This window comes from Monodon monoceros, unplaced genomic scaffold (genome assembly GCF_005190385.1).
Source record: "Monodon monoceros isolate NGI ecotype Baffin Bay Population unplaced genomic scaffold, NGI_Narwhal_1 Super_Scaffold_20, whole genome shotgun sequence".
Classification (NCBI taxonomy): Eukaryota; Metazoa; Chordata; class Mammalia; order Artiodactyla; family Monodontidae; genus Monodon; species Monodon monoceros.
This window is the reverse complement of record NW_021703777.1, coordinates 109,287,633-109,310,126: the sequence shown is the minus strand read 5'-3', so window position 1 is coordinate 109,310,126 and position 22,494 is coordinate 109,287,633. Positions and strand designations below refer to the sequence as shown.

The following is a 22,494-nucleotide window of genomic DNA, read 5'->3' as shown; positions in this document are numbered from 1 at the left end:
TGCATTGTGCCTGGCCCATTGTAGGCTCATAATAAATATTAGTTGAATAAACAATAGAAATATTCTATAATAACATATCAGGTAAAAAATAACTCAAAAAATAAAAACTTTACATGTAACATAAATTATTTTATTTTCCCCATGAGTACAGTTGTGAATTTGTTCAAATATTTGTAAATAAGTTTTAGATTTAGATTATAAGATATGGGAGCTGTTAGCTAAAATTCACATGCTCAGTTCAATTCCTAAACCACTGCATTTTAAGAGCAGAGGCTAATATGAACGGATGAGTTCTTGAGTCCTTGGCTCACTCTCAGATGTGTGTAATTTTCAGAGTAATAGTAGTGGTGGTACTATTGTTAACGGTATAGTAGAACAGCTAACACTCAGGGCTTACTGTATGGCAGGCACTGTGTTGTGCATGTATTCTCTTGTTTAGTCTTTCCAACAGGCTGTGAGGGAGGCACTATTATTTTCCCCATCTGCGGATAAGGCAATTAACTTGCAGGGGAGTTAAATGTCTGGCCATTGACTTATACTTAGTAACTGAAGGAGCTATGATATGAACTCAGACATTCTTACTCCAGAGACAACACCATTAATCCCTATGTTATACTCCCTCCAGTTATTATTATATTATTAATAGCTAGCAGCTGTCTAATGCTGCAGAGAGAAATATTGATCTCTGAAAAAAGACAAGCTATGTAAGCACATTTTCATTTTTCATAGAAAGAGTACACTTAACATAGTGAAATCAACATCAGTATCTTTTTTGCATTACATCTTTTTTCAGTTTACACTTGAAGGTGAGTTTATCAAGCACAAAACTTGCTCAAATTTTAATTTTCATCTTATATAAAAATTTAAACAAGGTAAAGCTATTTGCAGCAGTTTAGCAAATTTTTCATAGCCCTTTCAGTATTGATTAGAATTCAGATTCAAATGTGAGAAAAAAAAAAAAGACTCCAAGCAAGAATGAGGAGATAGGCTTGGCCGAGTTGCAATTAGGCAAAAATCCAACCAACCAACCAAACACACACACACAAACACTTCACACATAAAATAAACCAATGCAAAGTGCAGATGGCATTTCCCCCCGTTCTAACATTAGTCACTTTGTGTCTTTGCCAAATTTTATTCTTTGTATGTGAGGTCCCAATGGAAGAATATTTGTCAAATGTACAGTTTCCTTCATGACCATATGATAGTACTGACTATGACATGCACATTAAAAAGTGTTCTCACCAAAATAGTGCTATTATTTTTGTCCATGATTAGTGCATAGGGGTGTTAAAATTGATTGAAAATCCTTCTTTAAAAATATGCAAAATTAGTGATGAGAAATTAAAGGTGGGGGACTTCCCTGGTGGTGCAGTGGTTAAGAATCCGCCTACCAAGGCAGGGGACACGGGTTCCATCCCTAGTCCGGGAAGACCCCACAGGCCGCACAGCAACTAAGCCCATGTGCCACAACTACTGAGCCTGCGCTCTAGGGCCTGCGAGCCACAACTACTGAGCCCTCGTGCCACAACCACTGAAGCCTGCGTGCCTAGAGCCTATGCTCTGCAACAAGAGAAGCCACCGCAATGAGAAACTGGCACACCGAAATGAAGAGTAGCCCCCGCTCGCTGCAACTAGAGAAAGCCCGCATGCAGCAACGAAGACTCAACGCAGCCAAAAATAAATAAATAAATTTATTAAAAAAAAAAGAAATTAAAGGTGAACCCTTAAATAATCATAGGATTATTAAGAGCAAAGGGTCCTTAAAGATAATTTAAACAAAGCCTCTTACTTCAGAAACAAGAAATAAGAGGTTAAGTCACACAGCTTATTAACAAAAAACACAGGCTTTGGAAGCAAGATGGACAGATTCAAATCTTTCTCTGTCACTTATACAAGGCAAATTACTTAACCGCTGACCCTCAGTTTCCCCAGGTATAAAAGGAGCATATTAATATCTACCTCATAGAGTTGTGATAATAAAATGAGGAAGCAGATAAAAAGCTTTCAGAATAGATACAACAGTCATTCAATATATGGTAACTAATATTATTACTACAGTTTTGGTAGAATTTATGTCTTGTGATTTTTACTTCTATTCTCTTTCTATTGTAACATGCTGCCTGAGATAATTAATACCTTATGATCACCTTTCTTGTGATAATTAAATTCAGTTGTATTTCTCTTCAAGTGTTACGACAATTTCATTATATAGAAGTTGAGGTGGGATGTTTTCTATGGCACATCCTTACCTGTGGAACAATCTGTGCACATTAGTATGGCAAAGCCTGCTTATTTACTTTAAGAAGAGTACAAGCTACATTCTATAAACAGGCTTTCACTGAGTGGGTGACAATTTAAGATTCACTTTCAGCTGTTTTCCCGAGTGCAGTATTGGAAGTCTGCTGTTTTTGCCTGTCTGATTTTTATGCTACTTTCTTCTGCAGGTATCACCTTGATTTAACTTTGGGAAAACCCTCCCCCACCCACTCTTGGTTCATGTGTTTTGGTTGAATGTGTGCCCATTCCCCAGTTCCAGGCCTGAACAATCAGAACATTTCATTTCCTTGGGCATATGATTAGTTAAGGAATGAGCATGTGACCCAAGACAGGCCAATGAAAGCTCTGAGACTTTTGCTGCAACTATTGAAAAAGTGACATTTTTTCCCCCCACTGATATTGGTTAGCTGGCAAAATGGAGGGCATCTTATTGGGTTGGCCAAAAAGTTCATTAGGTTTTAAGTAAAAATAAAAGACACATTTTTCATTTTCACCAAGAACTTTATTGAACAACATACTCATTAACCAAACTCTTTGGCCAACCCACTATTACAATGAGGAGAAAGCTGGCTATGAATGAAGCTAATATAAAGTAAAGCCAAGAAATTACATAGTTGATGTTGTTTGAATACTTGAATCCAGCTAGGGCATCTACCTGTTTTTTGTTGTTGTTGTTGTTGTTGTTGTTTTTAATAACATGAGCCAGTAAATTCCTATTTTGCAAAACCTAGTAAAAGTTGAATTTTTGTTGCTTGGAACTAAGAGTTCGGACTATAGATGATGATGATTATGATGATAAAAAGTAGTAATAGGTACCATTACGGACTTCCCTGGTGGGCCAGTGGTTAAGACTCTACACTTCCAATGCAGGGCATGCGGGTTCAATCCCTGGTCAGGGAACTAAGGTCCCACATGCTGCACAGTGCAGGCAAAAAAAGGGCCTGAAACTTGGAGGCAGAAGTAGGGTTTGGGACTTCCCTGGTGGTCCAGTGTTTATGACTCCATGCTCCCAGTGCAGAGGGCATGGGTTCGATCCCTGGTTGGGGAACTAAGTTCCCACATGCCATGCAGCCAAAAATAGTAATAGCTACCATTAACTGAATGTTTTCTACTGCTAGATATTGTGTTAAGCACTTTACATTCATTATGCCATCTAATTATTATTTATTATAATAAGTATTACTAGTTAATTTCAAAGCCTGTGTTTTTAACTATAGTGCTCAAGAACTTCCTCATTAATTTGGTCTTATTGCTACTAGCAATAATTAACACGAAGAATGTATTAATAATATTAAAAAATAATAATGGGGGTTATGCAAGTAGAAATTTTTAGATACAACTTTCTAAAAGTGTTTAAAAACTACATAAGAATACATGGATAAATGGTTATTGTATTCAGATAACACGAATACAGAGTAAAGACTAAGATGCTGATTTCTCCTTGCCACTTTAGGTTAACCTTCCCTAGCTATCAAGCAGAGCCAGCCTCAGTAACCCAAGCCCATGGAAATCATAACTGGGAAGGTAAATTTATTTTGGTATACATATCAAGATGTACATACTGAGCAAAAGTATTTTTGGATAGCACATAGTAGTCTGTGAACTGAGGTTTATTAAATGAATGAAAAAACGAATGAATGAATGAACAACTCCTAAATCTTCTTGCTGCAACCTCTTCTCCTTTCAACTTGTTTACTCAACTGTAGGTTTCCCCTGCTATCCAAAAGTAAAGTGTTCCTATAAAAGCTTTCGTAAACCGAAATGGTGTAAAGCAAAGAAGCAATTATCTTAGGGCACGTTTTGCTAATGGATACACAAAACAAACTGAGAAAAAGCACAGATGCTCACAGACACAGTTCAAAACTATGGTGGCCTGATGCTGAGATGCTGAGTGTAGTTCCTGGGGAAGGAGCTTGATGTTGTCACTCTAGCTACTTGGGATGTGTGCTGCCTCTCTAACTTGCTACAAAACAAATGCTGAATGCTATTTTTGCTTTACACCTTTTTTTCTTAAAAGCAAAAATCCTCTTTGGATTTCTTTTGCTTATCAAAAACAGGTACAAACTAATGTAGGTCTTTCATAAAAGTGAAGTGGCAGAAAGCAAATTTTCGAAAGCAGGGAATACCTGTACTCCCACTGTTTTTCAACTTCACTGGGATTGTAGTCCCGTCTCTAACTTCTCTCAATCCACTAGCCCTCTTCTTCACTTTTCACATTCAGCTTGATTTCTATGATGCAAAGTTTAAAAAACTTTAATAAAACTCCTTTGTCTCATAGGGGAAACCCTAATCTTAGAGTAACAACTATTTTCTATGTCTGTACCTGAGTACCTGTGGTGCTAGAGAAAGTCACACCATAGGGTGCCAAGAGTTTATGACAACCCCAAACAGATCTTCAAGTACATTCCTACTTCATTTCTCTGCTCTACTCTTTTTGTTTTGGGTTTTTTTTTTGCTCTCTACACAGGGCTGTTTCAAATCTCTTCTTTTAAAAATCTTGAACTGCCTCCTACTCCTCTCTTTATCCCTCTCCTCCAGCAAATTACCTGACCTCCTATTTCTCAGGAAAAAGAGAAGCAGTCAGAAGAGTTTCCTTAACTTTGTGATACTAAATGTATCAACTACCGAAGTTTACATCCAACTTCTCTTCATTTTCTTTTGTTACAAATAAAGAAATAAGGACGTATTCCTCTTTCTATGTCCAATTTCTCTTACCTATGCTTAGGCTCGCATCCTTTCCTACCTTATATCTTATATTATCCCTTTTCCATTATCCCTCTGTCTCATATATATTCAACCTTCCCCTTTCAGTTGGCTGCTTCTCATCAGTGTTTATACATGCTTAGATTTTTCCCCCTTAATGCCACTAGCTCTGCCTTGCCTTTTCTTCTCCTTCATAACCAAACTGTTTGAAACAATTCACTCTGCTTGTTTCCATATTTTCATCTTTGTCAGGAACTGTGAAGGGGCTGATGTTTTATCCTACTTGCAAGTTAACAAGTTAGCCTGTCTTGGTTTCATGGATACTGGCAGGAGACACAAGCCTCCTTGGTCAGAGACAAAGGACTTTATTCCTCATGCCACAGGAAGCAGCCTGAGTTTCATGTTGATGTTGGTCCCCTTTACCTCCTAAGTCCCACAGGGTGACAGAGTGGCACAGGTAGATGCTGCATGCAGTGGGCTTATGTCTCAGCTGAAGAACTCTGAGCTTAGGGAACTCTCATCTTTTACAATGGGCTATAAGCAAATCTGCCTGATGTTTGTCCCAGAGGGAGACATCATTTTTATTACACTGTGTAGCAGACAATCTGCCCTCTGCTCCAAAAGGAGACAATATTCCGATCTTCCAAGTCTGTTCATTTAACAAACATCCTTGAAAAACAGTCCTAGACAAAAGTTCTCAATGCAAGAGATCCATGGAGAATTGCTCCCCACAATCTTCCAGTCAGACCTCAACTTACTCCAACGTGGCCTCTGTTCCTATTACACCACCAAAACAGTTCTTGAAAAGGTTACCAGTAAACTGCCGTATCAGTAAATTAGAGGGTTTCTTTTGGTGGCAGGGGGGAGGGGCACTCCCTGGCGGTGCAGTGGTTAGGACTCCACGCTCTCACTGCCAAGGGCCCAGGTTCAATCCCTGGTCGGGGAACTAGGATCCCACAAGCCATGCAGCGGGGCCAAAAAAAAAGAAAAAAAAATTAGAGTTTTTCAGTTCTAATTTTATTCAAACCCTAAGTAGAATTAATAACCATTTTTTTCTTTTCTTTTGAATTATATGGTATTACATTCTCCTGGTTCTACTCGTTCTATTTTCATCCCTCTGGCTATGCCTTTCTCAGTCTGCTTTGTGGGTTCACCATCCTCAACCTAGCTATTAAATATTGATCCTCAACCTCTGGTCTTAAGGCCTTATCTCTCCCTCTCTTTTTTTAAAATAAATTTATTTGTTTATTTACTTATTGCTTTTTGGCTGCATTGGGTCTTCGTTGCTGTGTGTGGGCTTTCTCTAGTTGCGTCGAGTGGGGGCTACTCTTCCTGGCGGTGCATGGGCTTCTCATTGCGGTGGCTTCTTTTGCTGAGGAGCACGGGCTCTAGGAGCACGGGCTTTAGGAGCACGGGCTTCAGTAGTTGTGGCTCGCGGGCTCTAGAGCGCAGGAACAGTTGTTGTGGTGCACAGGCTTATTTGCTCTGCGGCATGTGGGATTTCCCCAGACCAAGGCTCGAACCCGTGTCCCCTGCATTGGCAGGTGGATTCCTAACCACTGCGCCACCAGGGAAGTCCCCAGCCCTTATCTCTTTTCTTTCCATATTCTCTTCCCAAATAAGCTCATCCAAACTTTACAGTTCCAATTACCACCAGTAAATCAGTTATTTAAGTATTATAGCCAGCTCAGACCTTTCTTCTGCACTCTAGACCCATATATTCAACTGCCTTCTCGACATTTACACTTGGATATCTTGAATATACTTCAATATTCAACACACCCAAGCCCAAACCCATGATTTTCCTCCTCAAAACTGGTCTTCATTCAATGAACAGATTCTCAGGAATAAAATCCATCCTTAATTTCTGCAAGTAAGAAACTCAGGAATGATCTGCAAAACCTTTTTCCTAATTTCCTATATCCAAATTATCAGTGGGTTCTGTTGAGTTTAAATCCTAAATATCTCAGGCATTTATAGTTTTCTAATCTTTCTTGTTTGTTGGCTGGTATACAATCTGTCTTCTCAACACCTTCCTTTCTGGTTCTTTTTATTCCTTCCTGTGGATGTGAGTCACTATTTGGTGTCATTTCCTTACTCCAATACAACTTTGTTTCCACCTTTGTATTTAGTGCTGATATTGTCAAATATATTATATTTCAGTATGTTATAGGCTCAACAATACAATTATATATACATATTGTTTTATGCAGCTGCTTTTAAATCAGTCAAGAGAAGATGGTGCGATTATACTATCTTTTGTAATTATCTACATTATTGCCTTTACCAGTGCTCTTTGTTTTTTTGTGTGGATTCAAAGTAGTGTCTAATATCAGATGCTTTCATCCTTATAATTTCCTTTGATCATTCTTGTAAGACAGGTGTGCTGGCAAAACATTCTGTTTTTATCTGGGAATGTGTTTTACCTTTATTTTTATTATTATTTTTTTTTTTTGCGGTACGCGGGCCTCTCACTGTTGTGACCTCTCCCATCGCGGAGCACAGGCTCCGGACGCGCAGGCTCAGCGGCCGTGGCCCACAGGCCTAACTGCTCCGCGGCATGTGGGATCCTCCCAGACCAGGGCACGAACCCGTGTCCCCTTAACCCGCAGGCGGACTCTCAACCACTGTGCCACCAGGGAAGCCCCTACCTTTATTTTTGAAAGATAATTTTGCTGGATATAAGACTGTGGACAGGTTTTTACTTTCAGCCCTTTGAATGTGTTGTCCAATTGCCTCTGTCCTCCAAGTCTCTGATGAGAAATCAACTATTGATCATACTGGGGTCTCCTTTTATGTGATGAGTTGTTTTTCCTTTGCTGCTTTCAAGATTTTCTCTTTCTCTTTCAACATTTTGACCATAATGTGTCTAGATGTGGATCACTGTTTATCCTCCTTGAATTTCATCAAATTTCTTGTATGTGTAGCTTAATGCTTTTCATTAAGTTTGAAACATTTTCAGCCATATATATCTTAGAATATTTCTTCTGTCCCTTTCTCTCCTCTCCTCATAGTCCCATTATTTGTGTGCTGATGTGTTTAATCATGTCCTACAGTTCTCTGAGGCTCTGTTCATTTTTTTCCATTCTTTTTTCTCTCTGTTCTTCAGATTGCATAGTTTATATTGCTCAATCTACAGGTTCACTGATTTTTATCTTCTGCCCACTTAATTTTCATTTGGGTTACTGTACTTTCAACTCCAGAATTTCCATTTAATTCAAAAGAAAAACAATTTCTCTTAATTAGTATTCTCTATTTGATGAGACACTGTCATCATACTTTAACTCTTTAAGCATGTTTCCTTTAGTTTTTTGAATATATTTATAATAGCTGTTTTGAAGTCTTTGTCTGCTAAGTATATCACTGGGCCCCGTCAAAGACATTTTCTATTGTCTGATTCTTTCCCCTACTTATGGATCATACTTTCCTATTTCTTTCCATGTTTCATAATTTTTTTTGTCAATAACTGGACATTTTAGATATATTTTTGCAACACTATATACTGATTCCCTACCACTACTCTGGGGGTGGCAGTGGTTGTTATTCTCATGATTATTTGTTTAGTGACTTGGCTGAACTAATTCTGCAAAGTCTATTCCTTTGCAGTGTGCAGCCTCTGATGTTACTACTCACATTTTTCCCCCTTATTTTCATCTTTTAGTCTCATTACCTAGGGGTTGTCCCTGGGCTAGTATAGCCATTTCTTGGTTAGAGATTGTGCTTACGGTCCCTTAGCCAGTTATTTTCATGCTTACCATTGGTTGTATCTGTAGCTTGGAAACTGCTATCATAGTTCAGAGATTTTACTTCTTTGCCCCACATTCAGCGAGGGACTAGTAGCTTGGAGGGTCCTACTCTTACTACCCCTGAGAGGGTATAGCCTTGGGCATGTATACAATTTTTCTGACTGTCACAGGTGATTGTGATATTTTGGAGCCTTGCTTCCTAGGAGTTATCCCTGGGTCAGAGTAGCGTATTGTTCAATCAGTGTTTGGTCACAGGTTGTATTTAAGCCCCTTGTTCTTTGTAAGGCTTCTTCCCTGTGTTGATGGGTCTGTGTGCAGCTTAGGGTATACTTTCAAGTCTGCCCCACATCCTGCTACAATTGTTCCTGAGTGGGTGCAGCCTAACACATGCACACTTGCCTTCCTGATCCTCACAGGTGACTATGATCCCAAGAAGGTTCTTCATGGCCGACTCTTTCCCTGGTTCTTTCTTTAAAACCTCTGGCTGCTCTGTTGTTTTGATGTATTATGGAGCTACCAGCCTCCCCTTAATTGCTCTTCATCAAGATCTGTACTGTTTTCAACAACACCTTTAGGCATGGAGTCCTCCAGTCCTTCTTCCAGTTGAAGTCAGTCTTCTCAGGCAGATCCAAAGAGCTCCTTACTTCTATGGTCTGCCTTTTCTCCTGGGCAGAACACCTGCACCACTGCACTGGAGTTGGGGGCAGGGACCCTGTTTTCCTAAAGTGACAATCTGGCTCTATAAGGAGGTCCTGGGGGTGGGGAGCAGCTCTTGGTCATGGCTTGCCTCTCTTGGTGTGGAATCTCTACCTTATAGTGAGTTGGGATGGGTAATTCGGCCTCAGTGTTCTCAGCTTGCTGTGCCTAGGGTGGGGGTTGCTTGGGGGGAGGGAGACTTGGTCCTTTTAGCCATGCCTGCCTGGAATAGACTTCCTGTAACATGGAGCTGAGGGGGAAGGGAGGAAAGGGATGAGAAGGCCTACCCTTGCAGGTGAAACTGTAGCCCTAGACTGGGAGTTAGCAGGAGAGGGGAACTTCAGCTTCTTGGCTACACATGCTGGGGTTGCAGCTTCTATAACACAGCACTGTGATGGGGAGGTAATGGGTTAGGTTGTGGCTCAAATGCTACAAATACTCACTGTTCTTACCTAGATTTTGTAGATTTTCTTTAATGAATGTTCCTTCATTTGCTGTATGCTCGTAGGGTGATTCCCAAAGATTTTAAATGATATTTTATTTTTAAATAATTTTCACCAGTTAAATTGTTGTTTTGCTGGGATAAAATCTACTGAGTTCCTTACTTCATTGTTCTCAAAGTCCTGCCATGTTGTTTCTGGACATTAATTACTTCTGATGGTGAACTGAAGGATAATTCCTGTAAGGATGAACCAGGGGATCCTGGGTAGTACTCAGCTAGTTTTCTGGAATCATCCATAGGACCTTAAGCACTTTGAAGAGTGTTTATTTTATTTTTTTTAAAACAAAGTGAAATTTGAGGGGTTTTTTGGCTGCATTGGGTCTTCGTTGCTGTGCATGGGCTTTTCTCTAGTTGTGGCGAGCGGGGGCTACTCTTGTTGTGGAGCACAGGCTCTAGGAATGCAGGCTTCAGTAGTTGTGGCCAGCTAACATATTTGCTAGATTCTGCTAAGCAAAGAAGGAAAACTGCCTCTTTAATGGTTGGTATGAAAGGAAATGAGAAAGGAGGAAAAGAAACCCATTGTTTTTTATTCATTTAAGCTTTAAATATAAGTAAATATTTAAAGACTTTTTTCAAAAAAGGGTTAGTAGAAGAACCATATGATTAAATGGAACTTCAAAAGTTGAACTTCAGCTGGTAATTAACTCATTTTTTAAAAATTAAGTCTAAGGAAAGTTAACTGGAAATTCTAGTCTCAGAATAGTCCTGATTTTCCCTTTAGTTGCATCTAATACATTAAATTTTACACCCAAGTCTCTATTTTAAAATAATTTTTAGCATAGTAAAATACTTTTTATCGGTATTTATAACTCTCTGGAAAAGTTTCTAAGAGTTGCAGAAATGTCAGAAGTAAATCAAGAATGCTTTGTGAGCATTAAAATCATCTCCTCCTTCCTAACTCCCCATATTAAATCTCTGGCAGCCCAGAAAGAAAATAATAAACAAAGAAATAAATATACTAATACATATAAGAACAAATAAAACTATAAAACAAATAAAACAATAAAGCTATCATATATATTCAGTAAAACATTTAAGATTATTTTACTGTAAAAACACTTCTGCTTTATAGAACCAATTCAATTCAACAAAATTTTCCTGATACCTAAAATGTGTTAGATAAAGAAGACTATGTCCTTAACTTCAAGAAGCTAACAATTTAATAAAAAGGTTATAACATTTATAAAAAAATAAGTATATTTTAGGCAAAAATATGATGTGTTGCAAAATGCTTGGCATTTAGTTCAAAAAGAGTCAGTATAATCAAAAAATTAAATCAGGAGAGCTGGCAAAAAAAGTTAATGCAACGCTTTCAAATATTTAGATGATGTTTTAAAAAATGATATGGCATGTTTAACTGCTTTTGTCTTATTATTTAACAGAATAGTGGTTTATAGCACTAATGTACTGCAAATTGATTCTGTGGTTAAAACATCTTTACTTCAAAACAAAAACAAAAACAAAAACCATCTTTACTTCAGCATTTAGTTACCTGCAAAGACTCATTTTTTGCTTTTTATTCCTCTTCATTGCAAAGGCTGGCTCTTTGTGGAGATGCTCTGATATATAGCCTTAAATACAATAAATAATGTTAAAATGAAGTTTTTAATGAATTTCACAATATATTTATTAATTTTAAAAGCCCTAATACTTATTGAATATCTATTATGTGTTGGATAGTGTCTTAAGTACTTTGACCTTCAAAACATAAAGAAAACTGAAGAAGAAGGATTATGTAATTTAGTCAAGTTCACCTAATAACTGGTGAAGACACATATTCAGGCATTCTGCCCTAAAACCCATGTTCTAAAACCCTATACTATATGCTTTCTTATAAATATAAAATCACTCTGTAATCACTCACATTCTATTTATTTTAAAAAATATTTATTTATTTATTTGGTTGCACGGGGTCTTAGTTGCAGCAGGCAGGCTCCTTAGTTGTGGCATGCGTGTGGAATCTAGTTCCCTGGCCAGAGATCGAACCCGGGGCCCCTGCATTGGGAGCACGGAGTCCTAACCACTGCACCACCAGGGAAGTCCCTCCTTGTATTTATTTTAACATATCAGTTTCTAACAGCAGTTCAAACAGTTACGCTTGTCTTGATTAATTTATATTCAGTAAAAATAATGTCATTTAAAAATGGTTTTGTGATGGTTACATTTGACTCACTGTACAATATAGCAACTGGTTTAATTGTGATACAGTTTGACCGGATTTAAAATTTTTCTTTCTTTAAAACTAAAAACCAAACCAACATTGAATTCTTAATTCCACCACTTCTCCCCAGAAGAAAAGCAACATAAACTGGCATAAAGACTAAGCACATAGAACACTATTGAAGCAGATTTTTGGTTTCATTTTTCTAACTATATCCAGTTAAGAGAGAAACATATTTTATTTGGACATAAACTTTTCTTTCCCTTTGAAATTTTCTTGCCTTCATAGTATGAACAATGAACTTCTAACATAGTAGAATGTGCTCCAATGATCATAGAAAGGCTGCCTTTATAAATACCGTAATTTTTGATTGAATATAATTATGGAGAGACAAAAATGAAAGATGAAGGACCACAATAGAAGCAAGCTGGGAGTCAGTTTCAGAGGGATTTTAGACTGAAAGTCTTCCCCTCCAAAATACTGTAATTTTGTTTCTCTCAATCCATCTCACCATTCCACTGGACCTCTCAAAAGAAAGACCTGTTTTGAAAAAGATCTTGTTGCTTTCTTTTAAAAGGGCAGGAGTCTCACATTTGCAAAACATCAAGAGACAGTATCATACTGCAATAAACAAATATGTGAAAATAGATATTAGGAAAGAAGTAGTTATAAAATTTAAAAGCCTCTGGATTTGTTATAGATTTAGCCCTTTATTTTCTCCTTGCAGTTTAGAACCCACAGTCTACCATTTCAACCACGAATTCATAGCCACATATTCGCCCGTACTTTCTGACTTTCAGCAGCCTCCGATTTCCCTGCTGCTTCTTCTAGGCTGCTAAGTGTTGTTGTTGGTAAAAACTGTGCTCAGATGACTCGTTATAAAATCATGTTCTCTCAGTGTTCTTGGTACTACTTCTATACTCTTAAGTGGAGAGAGTCACCTCTCGGTAACTATCCATCCAATTCCAAATATTTATTGTTCCAAATCTTTCCCACTCTATCATCTCCTTCTTAGAGGTGTTGCTGTTTGTTTTTAAGGTTAACCAAGATTCATAATCCCAAATTCTCACATCCATACATTTAAGTACAAAAATGGATTTTATACTGTAACATACTTTCATTCCTAAAGCAAAAGAAGCAAAACAGAGATCCTGATTGAAACTGGAACATTTGTGCATTAGGCAAGTCACACTTCCTTTTAAGACAAAACCAAGAAAGGCAAAGATATTACAAAATCAAAGACACTGGTCAGAATCTGAGGCATTAAGTAGGTGAGGACTGATTCTTAAAAGCACTGGGTCTGTCACTGCTGTTCCAGTTGCTTGACCGTATCTATCGAAAGAATCAACATTTGTGACTTTGTGAATACCCTCTTTTAAAATTAAATTTTATTATAGGAGTTTTAAGTTTGCAAAGGAAGTATTTAGCTTTATGAAAGTTTGAAAATTCTACTTGCTTATGCTATTAAATATCTTTTCCATATTATATTTGAAGAGTTAAAGATAAATATGGCTGGTATGTCTAATAGAACTAGGCAAAAATATGATCCATCCTTGTTAGAATTAAGTTGCCTTTAAAGTTAGCTTTTTATCATTAATTTGTTACTAAGATCCATAATGGGATTTTGTCTCAAAGAAAATTTAACAGTACTTATGAGTGGGACAATTTTTAAGAAAGCTATGAAAATGCCGCTCACATAACAATGTTTGGGAGTTGTTTATTGTGTTCTGTACAATAACAGCTTCTTGTTTTATATACTGCACTTTTTGTCCAATCCAGTGACTTGGCTGATATTTTTCTTTGTGTTCTGAAATAACAACTGCAGTGCAATTCTTATGAAATGAAATGCCTGTTGAGTTATCAATCAACCATTTGGACTAAGTGGGGACAAATTTTAATTGCTTCTCATTATTTATGACATTAAAGAATCTGTAGGAATCTAGTTTTGTAAATAAAAGTATGTGGATTTATAAAATTTCTTATGGAAGAAATTCTTTGACGAACAGTGTATCTATATAAAGCCACCTTATTTTATAATGGAATATATTAGTTATTTAAATTTTGGGTGAATAGTGATATAGAGAAAATGACAAGTTTTCTGCCTACTGTAATGAAGTCTGTAGTCATGTTCTGAAGTTATGATCCTCTCCTCTCAGCATGTTTTACGCCTGCATTTTATGCAAGATGTGTTGTGCCCTACTTGTGGCAAGCCTGCACAGACCTGACTGATTTGCCAGACTGACAGCTGCTTACTTTCAGGAAACCGCACTCTGGTTCTTAGTGTGTGTCACGTCCTCCCTGCGTATCACTAATCTTTGATTACTAAACTCCAACTCTGATAATCACAGCCCTTGACTCACAGAATAGTCTGGCTTGAAAAATAAATCCTTTAGGCAATTTAGTTCAATTCAATAAATAATAATAGGATGCCTACCATGAACAAGGCAAGTGCTGTGAGGTACAGAAAGCAAATAACCTATACTCCTTACTATTAAGCTGCTTAATATATAAGGAAAGATATGTACTCAAATCACCATATTCAAATCCCCTAACAATTAAAATGACCCATACTTTTATAAAAGATTCATAGTTTCCTTCTGATCTTTCTCAGCTCAGGCAATTTTTCAGATTTCTAGACTTGTATGCTCAATTGCATGTTCAACATTTCCCAGATGTCTTAGAGGACCTCAGACTCAACATGCCCTGTATCAAACTCATAATGATCTGCCTTAAAATTGGTCTTCCTCCACGCATCCCTTACCTCAGTGAATGGCACAACCCAGAAGTACAAGCAAGAAGCCTGCTAGTCATTCTAGGTGTCTTTACCTCCTTTGTCTTGCTTGGTCGACTTTTGCGGGCTCATCTCCCTCTGAGTCTGTGTTGGAACTTCTCAGGGACTTACCTATAGGCCTTCTTCTCTTCTTACTCTACAGTCTCTCTTCATGGAGCTTTCATGTACTCTAATGATTTTATTAATTCTTAGATGGTTTATATGTTGAAGACTCTCACTTTTTAAATCACACCCGGGCCAAGAGAAAATTATTAGTGAAATATTTTTAATTTCTTCAGGAAAAATATTCCTGTAGTTTTGATTCTCCCCCCACCATTTTTTTTAAATAAATTTATTTATTTTATTTATTTTTATTTTTGGCTGCGTTGGGTCTTCGTTGCTGTGCGCGGGCTTTCTCTGGTTGTGCCGAGCGGGGGCTACTCTTCGTTGTGGTGCGCAGGCTTCTCATTGCGGTGGCTTCTCTTACTGTGGAACACCGGCTCTAGGCGCACGGGCTTCAGTAGTTGTGACTTGCGGTCCTCAGTGGTCGTGGCTTATGGGCTGTAGAGCGCAGGCTCAGTAGTTGTGGTGCATGGGCTTCACTGCTCCGCGGCATGTGGGATCTTACCAGGCCAGGGCTCGAACCTGTGTCCCCTGCATTGGCAGGCGGATTCTTAACCACTGTGCCACCAGGGAAGCCCACCCCCCAACCATTTTTTAAATGGAATCCTCTCCCCATTTTATTTGCTTACTAGTCATTTGTTCAATAAACTTACTAAACACACATACTCCAAGCATTTGCTCCTCACAAAAATACCGTAAGGTGGGTATTTCTAGACTCTAGAGGTCAAGTGACTTCCCCAGAATCAGACAACCAGGCAGAATTTGAGCACAGGAGTCTTCTGACTATAAATTCTGAGCTCTTTCCAATAAACTGCACTGCAGACCTCTAAATCCCTTAGTACAAAGGAACTAAACCAGGTATTAAGAAGAAAGCAAAATATTTAAACAAATTCATTGTAAGGTGTGATTATATAATACTCCTTAAGAAATATACTTTGTTTGTTTGTTTGTTTGTTTGCGGTACGCGGGCCTTTCACTGTTGTGGCCTCTCCCGTTGCGGAGCACAGGCTCCGGACGCGCAGGCTCAGCGGCCATGGCTCACGGACCCAGCCGCTCCGCGGCATGTGGGATCTTCCTGGACCGGGGCACGAACCTGTGTCCCCTGCATCGGCAGGCGGACTCTCAACCACTGCGCCACTAGGGAAGCCCAAGAAATATACTTTTTAAAAGATGAAGTCTTTAGTTAATTTACTTAAGTCCATAATTAATTTGGTTTTTCCTCTCATCTTTCCACAAGGGATTTGAATTTGCTTATAGTAGGAATGAATGAATAAAATAGTAATAAAATATAGAAAACTGGAAGGGGGGATGGATGAGAGAGAATTGAGAGTCTAGACTGGGGAAAGATATGTTACCATGATTACTTAGACTGAGCCTCAAATTTGGCTCTACCCGCCATGGAGTCAAAGCAAAAGGAGGGGGCAAACCAGTAATTCTCACTTTCTTAAGACTCTGCTCATATTTACCTTAGTGAGCACTTACATGATCATCTTATTTAAAAAAGCACCCCTACCCTATACACATACTCCCCATCCACCTTCCCTACTTTATTTTTTTTTCATAGCATTTATAACCCACTGATGTACTTGTTTATTTATTCGTAGTCTCTCCCTACTACAATGCAAGATTAATGAGAGAGAGATTTGGCCTGTTTCTGTTTGTTTCTTTGTGTCCCGGTGCCTACAGCACTGCCCAGGAAATAGTAGGAGCTCAATAAATGTTTTGAGTGAATGAATTAAAAGCTACCAAGAAAATAAGGAACAAACAAATAACAAATAATAACTGATAAATAATAATAAATAATGAATACAAATAATAAATACAGAAAACCATCCATAATACAATGACTGTTATCAGTTGTTAAAGCAATTGATATTCCATATGACACAAATGGATAAGGAAAATATCTTTAGTATATGGCCGGGTTGTTAGCACAACTGAAGTCTTAAATTAGTAGCCTAACATAGCGTACTCAAAGACTGATTTCCAAATACTTAGTCATTTAAACTCCAAAGGGAAAACACTATCATCCAGAAATGGCACAATCATTATACCATTTTTATGATATTACTGTTAAATAAACTTTACATACTGAATAATAAAGAAAGAAGTTTAGTATTTAATTTTTTCTTCATATATTTATTCTCAAGTGTTTTACACTGAGTATTTTTATTGATATCAAAAATGGTTATAACTAACTGGTTAATTCTCTATGAAGAAATCACTTCATTCTTGCCCGCCTTTAAATTTAAAAGCTTAAACCAAATGTGCTTCTACACTCCCATGAAACTCCTTAGTAGACAAAGTTGTCTGTGAAACCAGTAACCATTCAACATGTGGAGAAAGTATGCTAGGATGCTAGGAACAAGCAATTGGGATTTGTGTGCTGAATAAAAAATAGACATGAATATGGAATCCTTGGAGCAGCCATCTTGTTCTTATCAAAATTTGTTTTTAGTAGTTATCTGACCATCAGGTTAATTTTAGTTATAACTCAACAGAAAGAACTTCAAATATAACTCAATCCTTGCTTTTCACATGCATACAAATCATACATTTCCACATGTACATTGAATGTATGTATACAGTGCTACCATGGAAGAAGACTAGAATTAATCTTTTCTAGCAGCATGAGACATTGTAAAGGGAGAGATCAAGTACCCTCACTATCCACAAATTAATCTACTCTGTGTAGCAAATTTTAGAAGTTACTTTTTTTCTTTATTACTATAAGAAAATTAAGAATAAGCAAAAAACAAATTATGGGTGTCTCCATGGAAAACTGCATTGTTTATAATACTACTGTTTGGTCTTTATGGCTTTTGAGATATTTTACAAGTCTGTAAATTACAGATAACCAATAGCAATGCAAATAATTCATATCTATAGACAAGCAAACAAATTCTGTTCCAGTAGAGGTTCAATTGTCTTTCCTCCCTGCCTATGGAAAAAGCCAGTCTCGTGGCCATTTGTAAATTCATTTCAACATACCTTTTCTCCACATACAGTTGTGACTAATTTCTCCTTTGAAGCAGTTGTAACATTTGCCTGGTTCCCTCTTTAATGACGAGTTAAATAAACTCCTTAACATGTGTTCATTTTATATTTAATGAGCACTATAATTTTACCTCTTTTTGAAAATTATCCTTTAACATTTTGCCATTATTGAAATGGCTTATCTGAATTTAAATCTATGTTAGCTTTGGGTTTCATTTACTGTCTTTCCTATGTTTAGTTCAAGAAAAATTAAAAACAAAATTGCAAGTTTTTACCAATTACATAAATTAATGCCAGTTAGTATTCCAAGATTCTGTTTGTCAGCCTTTCACCTTCTTGATATTGTGGTGGTTTTTAAACACATCACATCAAGGAACACAATCCTTGCCTAAATTCTTACAAATGTTTTACAGGGACCTTTAGCTCAATGCACAAACTAACACCACTCGTTTCTTTTCTGTTGATTCTGACAATAGAGTATGTTCCTGTTACACACAAAGTCCTCTCTCTCTTCAAAACTAAATTTTGTTATGAAAGTTCCCCCTGGGAAACCACATTGCTTCAGCAAAAACATCAATTGAGTTTTTACCAGCAGTGTCATTTTAGATTGAAATTTTTATAGACTCTGTACTACCTCAGAGATGCCAAAATAAATGTCTGAAGCATTTGCCTTATGCAATCTCTGCTCTCATAGAGATGATGTTTTAGTGTTAGCCTGTGAAGGAGAGAGTGGGAAGTGGCAGAGAATAAACATGTTAGCAAACAAATAAATAAAATACTTTCAAATAGTGTGAGAGCTATGAGGAAAATAAAAGAGTAATGGAAGAGAGGAAGAGGGTGTAGACTGGAGGTTCTTTCTATATATTAGAGCTGAGCTGAGATCTCAGAAAGGTTATAGTTAAGCTGATGATATGAAGATCTGCCAAGGGAAGATTTGGGGAAAAGAGTCTAGGCGGAGGCCTTGAGACAGAATTGAGCTTCCTGGGCTAGTGCAGTGATCTTGATTGTGGTCCACAATAAGATATTTTGTTTCTTGGCCCAGTACATATAAATTTCCACGAAATGACATTCGTACCATGTGTGATGCATTCTAACAATTTCTGTCCTATCATATCCTGTTCACAATCCACTAAATTGATTTCATGGACCAACACTAGCTTGGTTGTTAAGAACTCAGGCTTCAAGCATGGGTTTGAATCTTAACTCAGCAACTTACTAGCTGTGATACTTTCAATATGTTACTTAACATCCCTGTGCTGCAGTTTTTACACCTTTAGAGTGAGGGGCAACAGCAGTCTCTACCCATGAGGGTTGAAACCAGATTTCCCTCCAGAAAGACTGAATCAATTTTACTTCTAACTTTAGTGTATTCTTATTTCATACACTGTTTCTTTAAACCCACACCATTCATCTTTTTAATCTTTATCAACTTGATAGATGAAATATTATTCCTAATAGTTTTAATTTGAATTTCTTTTATTTCTAGTGAGGCTGGACATATTTTCCTCCTCATTGGATACTAAATGTAGTTGCAGGTTTTATTTCCTACAAAATGTACAAAAATAATATGTTAAATATAAAATTTTACTAGGTATTGTATTTATAACTTGTTTGTTATTTTTTAATTAAATGCAAAGTTATAACATTTATTTACACATATCTTCCACTAAACTACGTATAACCAATAAAGGAAAAAAACTTTTGGGGAGAGGGATACAAATCAATGAGAACATCAGCTAGTTTTTGAATAAGTCTTTGAAATGATTATAAATGGAGAAATACTAAAATTTGTATTCATTTTCATTTTAACCAATAGAATTCAATATTTTAAATCATAGTTACAAACGTAGACAGATGGAACCATCTTCAGGCATACCTACCAAAAATATTAAAAGAGTTGCCTATTGTAGTAGAAGAGAATGGTTCTGCAATGAAAATATAAATTAATTAAAATTTAATGATGTGCATGAACTAATGATAGATAATAATAGGCCATGAAGTGAAGAATATGATTAATTCAAGCTGCAAATTAAAAATTTCTACATTTTGTACTTTCTCTAAAATCTACTTTTTTTTTTTTAAAGAAATGAAGTTTCTGGTGACATTACTGAGTACCTTGTATGCTGGCTGCTACCACAGGTGGAATCGCTTGTTTATTTAAAGTAGCCAAAACCAAACATTTTTCCTTAAAAATGACTTTCCTTCTCAATTCTCAATTTGTGACAGTGACAATAGCTTCTGTTATATTTTATTACCTCTGAAAACCATGGAATAAGGAATTCTGAATTCAATCAAACTGATGAAATTTGCCAGCCACGGGAAATCAAACTTAAATTCCCTGCCTCTGTAGATGGTCTGCATACATCCCAGTAAAATTTTGATCAAGAGGATAAAAGACAAATTAATTGGATTAATTGGAAGAGGGGATAAAAAAAATTTCACAGAGGTTAGAAAAAATTATATCAAATGGAATATAGTAAAACCACAAATGGAAATTTAACTTTCTTAATACAGTTTAAAAAAAATTTAGGTATTAAGTATTAAGAGATATTAGATATTAAGTATTAATATTGTTTAGGTATTAAGTATTAATAATTAGTTTATTCTTTATTTCCCGTAAAGTTCAAAATATTTGCACCATGCTTTCTGTTTGATCAGAAATCTGATAAGATCAAGTTGTTGCTATAAGAAAACAGCAACGACAAATAAAGCCAACCGTTTCCTCTTCCTTAGCCAAGATAAGGCACAGCTGACAATGATGTTAAATGGAAAAAAAAAAACCCAAAACACTGGATACGGGAAAAATTAGATCAGCAGATAGAAAGTAACTTCTGCATTAAGTTAATTAGAAATTCAGTTTCTCTGCTCGGATGAAACTACTCTTTGATTATCTTATTAATTGCCTTACACACACGCACATGCACACGAACACAGCACACACTTAATGAACCAAAACATGACTAGTGGAGACTCTTAAGGGTTTTTGAAGATACGTGGCTGTTACTGCAAGACAAGACTCCAGAGAAGACAACGATGGGAGCCAAAGCTAGTGTGGCTGGGGCTTAAAGAAGGCCTGGGAAAGATACAGTTTCTACTTAGGTCTCTTAGGGCAAGGTTAATGTCATGGTACTACTTTAAGTTTTACCCTTTAACCTTGCTTTACCACTTCTCTTGAATAGTAAATTGAGAATAACTTGTACAGAGGAGGGTGGGTATTTTTCTCATCAAGGGTCAGTGATCCACAACAGAAAAAAAAAAATCAACTGGCGATCTATACAAAAAGCAACATATTAATAATTTAGGTTGGTGGGTTAATTTTTTTTAAAGAAATATGAAACACATCTGATTTTTAGATTAGTAAATCTTAATATTTTGTTCAATAAATAATATTTATTCTATAAATCTGAAGATTACATGTACTAAAAATACAGTTCTATGATGTGGTTAGTTAAGAAGAAGAAGAAAAAGGGAACCAGAAAAAAAAGATGGAAGAGAAGATCAGGGCAAAATAGGGAGCTAGGGGCTTTCCTGGTGGCGCAGTGGTTGAGAGTCTGCCTGCCGGTGCAGGGGACGCGGGTTTGTGCCCCAGTCCGGGAGGATCCCACATGCCGCGGAGCGACTGGGCCGTGAGCCATGGCCACTGAGCCTGCGCGTCCGGAGCCTGTGCTCCGCAGCGGGAGGGGCCGCAGCGGTGAGAGGCCCGCGTACCGAAAAAAAAAAAAAAAAAAAAAAATAGGGAGCTAATATTCACTGAGGACCTACTGTATGCTAGGCATTTCATACACAAAATGTTACTGAATCCTCATAAGAACTTTAAGTGGATAGCATTATACCCATTACAATGAGGAAACTGTGTTTCTGAGGGATTAAGTTATTAGGATGACAAGGCTCAAACTTAGAACTGTCATTACCCAAAACCTTTTTCATTGCTCCATAATGCTCAGCTTCTACAGAAGAAGGAGGCAGTGGGGTGGAGAAGACGTATAGAAAAAAAGAGAAAGTGGCTGAGATGGGAGGTGGGGAAGAATAACAGACAATGGGAGAATGAGACACAGTAGGGAGAGATGAAAAAACGATGGGTAGTAGGACAGAGGAACAGAAAAAGAATATGAGAGTATATGGCCGTTAGCATAACTGATGCCATCCTGGGCCCATACAGTTCCTCTTGTCCTTCTGCTGATCCCACCCAGAACAGTACTGTGAGGTAAATCACATCTCTGTTGTCAAGGGCTTTGTAGCTAATAGATATTGTTTAATAATCATTGGGACCAGGTTGGCCTCTTTGCTCTATAATCCTCAAACAGTGATGAAAACCTTTGCTGACTTATTCCCTGTGTCCACAACAGGGGTCCCCAACTCCCGGTCCTAGGCCTGTTAGGAACCGGGCCGCAGAGCAGGAGATGAGCTGTGGGTGAGCGAGTGAAGCTTCATCTGCCGCTCCCCATGGCTCCCCATGGTTCCCCTTGGCCCCCCATCGCTCCCCATCCCTCCCCATCGCTCCCCATCCCTCCCCATC

At 37.5% G+C, this 22,494-nt stretch overlaps 1 protein-coding gene across 1 annotated transcript in view; it reads right to left on the bottom strand.

The window, feature by feature from the left end:
• The window catches only part of FAM241A (family with sequence similarity 241 member A), a 37,157-nt gene that overhangs the window by 7,204 nt on the left and 7,459 nt on the right, over positions 1-22,494 (bottom strand). The gene's annotated exons all lie outside the window — the stretch shown is intronic.